Source organism: Phascolarctos cinereus, unplaced genomic scaffold (assembly GCF_003287225.1).
Source record: "Phascolarctos cinereus isolate Bilbo 61053 unplaced genomic scaffold, phaCin_HiC Scaffold_387;HRSCAF=996, whole genome shotgun sequence".
NCBI lineage: Eukaryota > Metazoa > Chordata > Mammalia > Diprotodontia > Phascolarctidae > Phascolarctos > Phascolarctos cinereus.
This window is the reverse complement of record NW_027555721.1, coordinates 14,396-23,127: the sequence shown is the minus strand read 5'-3', so window position 1 is coordinate 23,127 and position 8,732 is coordinate 14,396. Positions and strand designations below refer to the sequence as shown.

At 41.1% G+C, this 8,732-nt stretch overlaps 1 long non-coding RNA gene across 1 annotated transcript; it reads left to right on the top strand.

The window, feature by feature from the left end:
- The first annotated feature begins 1,277 nt into the window (after positions 1-1,277).
- On the top strand, positions 1,278-6,514 carry LOC144456164 (uncharacterized). Its single transcript, XR_013485077.1, has 2 exons — positions 1,278-1,678; positions 4,059-6,514. It is a non-coding gene; the product is annotated as an uncharacterized LOC144456164 (long non-coding RNA).
- The last annotated feature ends 2,218 nt before the right edge of the window (positions 6,515-8,732 follow it).

Genomic DNA, 8,732 nt, shown 5'->3' with positions numbered 1-8,732 from the left:
GCTAACATTCCTCGTTTTCTTTATTTTGCAGTTTGTAAAGACAGGGAACCTTAACAAGGACATCCAACTGCTAAAAGATATCTTTGTTTCAAAGATAAAAGTGGAAACGTAAGTACAACGTTCTCTAAGCAATTCGGTCCAGGCACGACACGGCTATACAGAACCAGCGTTGTATGGTTGAGATTTTCTCAGCACTTGCTAACATTCCTCGTTTTTTTCTTTTGCAGTTTGTAAAGAGCGGGAAGCTTAACGCTTCACATCTAACATCTCAGAGATATCTCTTTGTTTCAAAAGAAAAGTGGAAGGATAACTCCAACCTTCTCTAAGCAATTCGATACAGCAGAAGACGGCTATAGAGAACCAGCGTTGTATGGTTGAGATTTTCTCAGCACCTGCTAACATTCCTCTTATTCCTTCTTTTGCAGTTTGTAAAGACAGGGAACCTTAACGCAGGACATCCAACTGCTAAAAGATATCTCTTTGTTTCAAAGTGAAAAGTGGAAGGATAACTGCAACGTTCTCTAAGCAATTCGGTCTAGGCACGACACGGCTATACAGAACCAGCGTTGTATGGTCGAGATTTTCTCAGCACCTGCTAACATTCCTTTTATTCTTTCTTTTGCAGTTTGTAGAGACAGGGAACCTTAACGCAGGTCGTCTAACATCTGGAAGATATCTCTTTGTTTCAAAGAGAAAAGTGGAAGGATAACTCCAATGTTCTCTAAGCAATTCGGTCCAGGCAGCACATGGCTATACAGAACCAGCGTTGTATGGTTGAGATTTTCTCAGCACCTGCTAACATTCCTCTTATTCTTTCTTTTGCAGTTTGTAAAGACAGGGAACCTTAACCCAGGACACCCAACTGCTAAAAAATGTCTCTTTGTCTCAAAGAGAAAAGTGGAAGGATAACTACAATGTTCTCTAAGCAATTCGGTCTAGACACTACACGACTATACAGATACAGCGTTGTATGGTTGAGATTTTCTCAGCACTTGCTAAGTTTCCTCGCATTCTTTCTTTTGCAGTTTGGAAAGAAAGGGAACCTTAACGCAGGACATCTAACATCGCAAAGATATCTCTGTGTTTGAAAGAGAAAAGTGTAAGGATAACTCCAACGTTCTCTAAACAACTGGGTCCGGGCAGAAACCTGTTATAGAGAACCAGCGTTGTATGGTTGAGATTTTCTCAGCACTTGCTAACATTCCTCGTATTCTTTTGAGACGGAAATTGGAAATTCCCCTTTAAATTAATAAGATCACTCAAATAAATAGGTTCAGTTCAAATCTCGGTCATGACCGTTCCATATCTCCTGAGTGTTCTTGGCCTAGCATTCCAGGAACTAGCCATTCCTAGGTCACGTTGACATGGAGGGTTGGCTCCTCTCCTTGTGAGACGTGATGTTATTAAAAAACAAAATACCAAGCCTCAGGCGGATGGGAGCGTGGCTAAGGTCAGATGTGTATTGGACAAACCATGAATAGCGCAAGCATCAAAAAGGGCTTCTTGGCCCCAAGCCTTCTTTGTTTAGAACAATATAAAAACACTGCGTCCTGTAAGCCCGCTGAGCCTCACCCGCGGAAGGACGCTTCGCCCGGGAAAATCTTTACACAATTCAAGTTTGTACGGGCTGCAACGGGGCTCCCAGCCGTTGATTGACTTTGGAGGTTCCCTTGAATTGGTGATGTATTCTCTTCCATTACCGACTCTCTTGATCGGTGCTATGTTATTGATTGTTCTTATTGCTGTATGCTTTCTATGCAAAATCAAACTATCTGTGCCTTGCTTCTTCTAAATAAACTATCTATTTCTTATTTTTTTGGTGCATTAGAGAGTGTCATTTATAGGAGCAAATCCGAACCTCACTAAATCCTATTAATACAAAATTGGCGTCACGAACAGGATTCGCTGTATAAATGCCTTTCTTTAAGAGAAATGTTGAGCCCCGGGCTCCGGTAGAGGGCCCCCGTTGGGAGGACCCTCCGTTTTCCTCGCTCGCAAAAACCTGGTCACAGTGTACAGGACCTAGTGAGGATTGGGGTGTTGGGGGTTCTCGTTTGGGGTGCGACGGATGGGCCGGTTGCCAGCAGGGATAATGGGGGGATACGACCAGTACATCATTTCCCTCCCTTTTCGGTTGTTTGCAGCCAGACAGCCAAAGGCTGCAGCAGGACTCTGAAAAGTTGCCTTCATTCTCCCCCTCTCCCTCCCCAGGTAACAGCAGCTTCAAAGCAGTGCGTGGATGGGAGAGGGAAAGAGAGAAGAATACTTTATTACTTAGGTTATATGGTTGGTAGAGGCAAGTTGGGAAGGATTTTAGAAGTGTTAGGTCAGAATTAGAAAGGAATGAGATATGTACAGGTTTTAAGGGGATTTTAAATCATTAGAAAGAAAGGCAAGGAAGTTTAAGCATGTAGGAGAGAGGAGTGTGTGTAGAAAATTTGAAGGGTGAGTAAAAGGAAAGTGCATGCTGTAATAGCTGTAGCAAATATGAATTGGGACCCTGATACTTGGGATGGTGATATTTGGGATGAAGATGATGATAGGTGGGGGGGAAGTAATAGAGGAAGATGTTCCGGATGTTGTAGACGGGGAAGCTCGGCCGATAGATAGGAGAAAAGCCGAAAAGGAGGGAACTAACCCACCCCGGTGACTGAAATCACGGAAGATTACTCCCAAAGAGAAATTACTGATTTGCTTAGTAGGTTTTCACAGCAATCAGGAGAGCCTGCAATCTCCTGGCTTGTGAGATTAAGTGATGGGGGAGCTGGAGGAGTGTGGCTAGACCCCAAGGATTGTCTAAAATTTTTGAGTTTGACCTCTATATTTTAATACAGGCAGAGAATAAAGAGGTGGTAGAGAAAAGATTAACTCAACTAATAGAACATATGAAGGAGAAGGGATGGGAGATTAATCCTGATAAAATTCAAGGTCCAGCTCAAAGTGTGAAGTTTTTAGGAATAATTTGGAATAAGGGTCATAGAGAAATCCTCCCCAAGGCCAAGCAAAAAATATTAGATTTTTCACCTCCTAGGGACAAAAGAGAAGCTCAAAAGTTCGTTGGGTTGTTTGGTTTCTGGAGGAATCACATTCCTCATTTAGGTCAGATTTTGAAGCCATTGTATAAAGTTACCCGGAAAAAGTATGCATTTGAATGGGGGGAAACAGAATCGAAAGCCTTTGAGGAAGCCAAAATAGCTATTCAAACTGCCCTGGATCTTTGGCCTGTACAGCCAGGGCCGATGGAATTGCAAGTTACAGTTTTGCATGGATATGCTGATTGGAGTTTATGGCAAAAACAACAGGGCAGGAATGTTCCTTTAGGATTTTGGTCGCGGAAACTGCCACCTGCTGGCCAAAATTATACTCCTTTTGAACAACAATTATTGGCTGCATATTGGGCCCTGGTAGAGACAGAACATTTAACTTTAAACCATGAAGTTGTATTGAGGCCAGCCATACCCATTATGAGTTGGATTATGGGACCCCCGCCTCACATACAATAGGACATGCCCAAGAATCATCAATTATTAAATGGAAATGGTATTTGCAAAATAGAGTCAAGACAGGCAGATCGGGTGTTTCCACCTTGCATGAAAAGGTATTAGAATTACCAAAACATTCCAATGATATTGATATACCACCAAAGTCTTATGATCAATCACCTGTTTCTTGGAATAATGGATATGATTCTCTAACCCCGAGCAGAAGAAGCATGCTTGGTTTACTGATGGCTCGGCTAAATATATAGGATCTAAGCGATGTTGGAAAGCTGTAGCCTATAACCCTTCATGCAATATATTTTGGAAAGCTCTGGTGAAGGCCGGAGTAGCCAATGGGCCGAATTAGTGGCTGTCTATCAAGTAATTCAAAAGGAACAAGGTGGCCAATGTCATATAAATATACTGATTCCTGGGCCGTAGCCAATGGCCTAGCAGTTTGGATGCCAATTTGGAAGAAACACGAATGGAAAATTAGAGACAAAGATGTGTGGGGAAAAGAATTATGGGAACAAATATGGGAATGGTGTCAATGTACTAATGTATCTGTATTTCATGTAGATGCCCATGGGAATCAAGATTCTGTGGAACGTGAGTATAATGCCCGTGCTGATGAATTATCCAAACTTCAAGGAAAAGCTTTAAAGGTCACCCCCAGAGAGGAAAACGAAACACAATTAGGAAAATGGGTCCATATCACCGCAGGACATCTTGGCGCTCTTGCATCTTACAGGTGGGCATTAGACAGAGGGATTAACATACCTCTGGATCTATTTAAGCAAATAGTACAAAACTGCATACAATGTCAATTATTTGCTCATCGGCCTGTGCCAAAGAAAATCACTGGAGAATTGGCTAGAGGGTCTTTACCTGCTCAAATTTGGCAAATAGACTATATTGGACCATTACCTGTTAGTCAGGGGTGTCAATATGCCTGCACTTGTGTGGACACCTACTCTGGGTATTAGTTGCCTGCCCCTATAAACGGGCTACCCAGAAAAACACTTGTAAAACCCTAGATATTATTTCTCTTTATTATGGGACCCCCCTACAAATACAGAGTGATAATGGTACTAAAGTTTGGATAAAGAAGCATCAATCTGATAGACCAAGGCCAGCTGAGCTCATAGCACAAGGAAACACTAATACTGCCACAGTAGTATACCCTGGTGATGATAAGTGGTATCATGTCCCACTAACCCAAATGTTTTTGCGAAATTAAGTGTTTTACAGTGTTTGCCTGCTATACGCTAACTATGGCATGGACTCCAGGTATTCCAGTGGGAAATCCTCAGCAAGGACCGCGTACTGATTCCATCTACGCTGGTGAAAACAACACCCACATCATGAATTGGTCATACCCATTCAACGTAGAAGTTTGGGACGCCCCTTTATTTCCCCTAATGAGAGTCAATTTAACTAGTTTTAATCTAACTGTAACTGCAGCAAACGGTACCAATATATCCTGTACCCTTACAAGTTGGCCACCTAGTCCATATTTTCCTAAAAGGTTAAGATCTGTAACATATAATTGGACACAAGTAAACTCCACCTACACTGTCTCACTATCACAAGCGGACGACAGAAAATATTTTTATTGTCGTAACACCTCCAATGGGCTGTATGAAGAATATCTAAACCAATTAGTATGGGTTGTACCTGTGACTCCAAAACCCCCCGGAATAATTCGTGTCCCTCGCTCATGTACTAACACCTCTATCTTGCAACACAAAATAGTGTTTCATTATAATGTAACTTTTCCCTCTTTAGAAAGTTGTGTCAGGAAAAAAAGAGCTTGGTATGATACATTACTTGGTGGTGCAGGAACTGGTTTGGGTATAGTTAATTCTGTAGACCTTGAGACCTTGGCCAGCAGACTGCGCAGTGCTGGACAAGATGTTTCTCAAGCTTTGACTGTGAATGCCCAATGGTTACCCACAACGATCCTGCCACACCAAAATACATTACAATATCAAGGCCAATTTTTACAAGTCTTTAATAATAGCATCCTCGTTAATTTACACCTTATGGAAAACATTAGTGTTTTATTTAATTGGACTAAATGTTCCTTGCAAAACTTATATACCCTCATACAGAAGGAAAATGCCCAATGATTACTACAGGAAGGTAACTCTCACATATGGAACGATATACTTGACTTGTCAGATGTATGGAAAAAACAAAAACCTGAGAATGCTAGATGCACTCCACTTTGGTGCGCTGGAACTATTATACTCTACCAAGTTAAAACTTGGACTGTTATGTGTCAATTTCATGTAATACCTTTTGTCTTACATAAATACTTTGCTTTACCTTATATCTATGGAAACTATATAGATTGGTATAATGTAACTCATACTCTGTCTGATTGTGTTGTAACTAATGGAGGGATTGTTTGTGGGATGATGACTCGGCAGATGGAACCCTGCCTTCTCTCACATTCATCCAATTTGTGTGATCTAACTTTATATCTAGTAAGTAACTTTTCTATGATATATGAGGTATCTACCCAATACATCTGTATAGCTTCTAATAACCGTTCTGACTTGTTATCTGTAAATGTTACTACTGTCCCATTTTCTAGTTGCTTACATAATGTATCTTTCCTACGCTGGCAAGGAAATGATTTTTACTTTCCACCAGACACTAACCTAGTTAAAAATTTTGCTTGGGTACCCCAATCTTTGCCTCTACCTCATGTGTCTCTATCTCTATATCCCCTTATGAACATCTTGAATCAGTCGACTGAAATCAAAAAGTTATTAGAGTCCAACCAACGCGCGTTAAATGAACATCGAATACAGACTCTTATAGCCGCAGGAAGACTAGTCGAAGCTTCTCATTTAGTGATCTCAGATACTAATCATCATTGGTATGATTTTCTTTTTAAATCTCCTACTGCTACTATGTATTTTAATTCCTTAGCTACCCCCATACTACTACTTGCTTTGTTCTTTTTATGTCTTTGTATATGCAATTGTTATATGTATACCAAAATACGCACTATATACACTCATGTCACACCTTTGCCCCTCACCTATTATTCTCATGATCTTAAGGCCAAGTGAAATGGAAATTGGAAATTCCCCTTTAAATTAATAAGATCACTCAAATAAATAGGTTCAGTTCAAATCTCGGTCATGACCGTTCCATATCTCCTGAGTGTTCTTGGCCTAGCATTCCAGGAACTAGCCATTCCTAGGTCACGTTGACATGGAGGGTTGGCTCCTCTCCTTGTGAGACGTGATGTTATTAAAAAACAAAATACCAAGCCTCAGGCGGATGGGAGCGTGGCTAAGGTCAGATGTGTATTGGACAAACCATGAATAGTGCAAGCATCAAAAAGGGCTTCTTGGCCCCAAGCCTTCTTTGTTTAGAACAACATAAAAACACTGCGTCCTGTAAGCCCGCTGAGCCTCACCCGCGGGAAGGACGCTTCGCCCGGGAAAATCTTTACACAATTCAAATTTGTACGGGCTGCAACGGGGCTCCCAGCCGTTGATTGACTTTAGAGGTTCCCTTGAATTGGTGATGTATTCTCTTCCATTACCGACTCTCTTGATCGGTGCTATGTTATTGATTGTTCTTATTGTTATATGCTTTCTATGCAAATTCAAATTATCTGTGCCTTGCTTCTTCTAAATAAACTATCTATTTCTTATTATTTTTTGGTGCATTAGAGAGTGTCATTTATAGGAGCGAATCCGAACCTCACTAAATCCTATTAATACATCTTTCTTTTCCAGTTCGTAAAGACAGGAAGATTAACGCAAGACATCTAACATCTCAAAGATATCTCTTTGTTTCAAAGAGAAAACTGGAAGGATAACTCCAACGTTCTCTAAGCAATTCGGTCCAGCGAGTACACGGCTATACAGAACTAGCGTAGTATAGTTGAGATTTTCTCAGCAACTGCTAACATTCCTCGTATTCTTTCTTTTGCAGTTTGTAAAGACAGGGAACTTTAACACAGGACATCCAACTGCTAAAAGATGTCTCTTTCTTTGAAAGAGAAAAGTGAAAGGATAACTGCAACGTTCTCTAGGCAATTCGGCCCAGGCAGTACACGGCTATACAGAACCAGCGCAGTATGGTTGAGATTTTCTCAGCACCTGCTAACATTCCTCGTATTCTTTCTTTTGCAGTTTGTAAAGACAGGGAACTTTAACGCAGGACATCCAACTGCTAAAAGATGTCTCTTTCTTTGAAAGAGAAAAGTGGAAGGATAACTGCAACGTTCTCTAAGCAATTCGGTCCAGGCAGTACACGGCTATACAGAACCAGCGTTGTATGGTTGAGATTTTCTCAGCACTTGCTAACATTCCTCGTATTTTTATTTGCAGTTTGTAGAGACAGGGAAACTCAACGCAGGACATCTAACAACTCAGAGATATCTCTTTGTTTCAAAGAGAAAAGTGGAAGGATAACTCCAACGTTCTCTAAGCAATTCGGTCCAGGAGTACACGGCTATACAGAACCAGCGTAGTATGGTTGAGATTTTCTCAGCAACTGCTAACATTCCTCGTATTCTTTCTTTTGCAGTTTGTAAAGACACGGAACTTTAACACAGGACATCCAACTGCAAAAAGATGTCTCTTTCTTTGAAAGAGAATAGTGGAAGGATAAGTGCAACGTTCTCTAAGCAATTCGATCCAGGCAGTACGAGGCTATACAGAACCAGCGTTGTATGGTTGAGATTTTCTCAGCACTTGCTAACATTCCTCGTATTCTTTCTTTTGCAGTTTGTAAAGACAGGAACCTTAACTCAGGACATCTAACATCGCAAAGATATCTCCGTGTTTGAAAGAGAAAGTGTAAGGATAACTACAACGTTCTTTAAGTAACTGGGTCCGAGCAGAAACCTGTTATAGAGAACCCGCGTCATAAGGTTGAGATTTCTCAGCACTTGCTAACATTCCTCATATTCTTTCTTTCGCAGTTTGTAAAGACAGGGAACTTTAACACAGGACATCCAACTGCTAAGTGATGTCTCTTTCTTTGAAAGAGAAAAGTGGAAGGATAACTGCAACGTTCGCTAAGCAATTCGGTCCAGGCAGTACACGGCTATGCAGAACTAGCGTTGTATGGTTGAGATTTTCTCAGCACTTGCTAACATTCCGCGTATTCCTTTTTTGCAGTTTGTAAAGACAGGGAACCCTAACGCACGACATTTAACATCTCAAAGATATGTCTTTGTTTCAAAGAGAAAAGTGGAAGGATAACTCCAACGTTCTC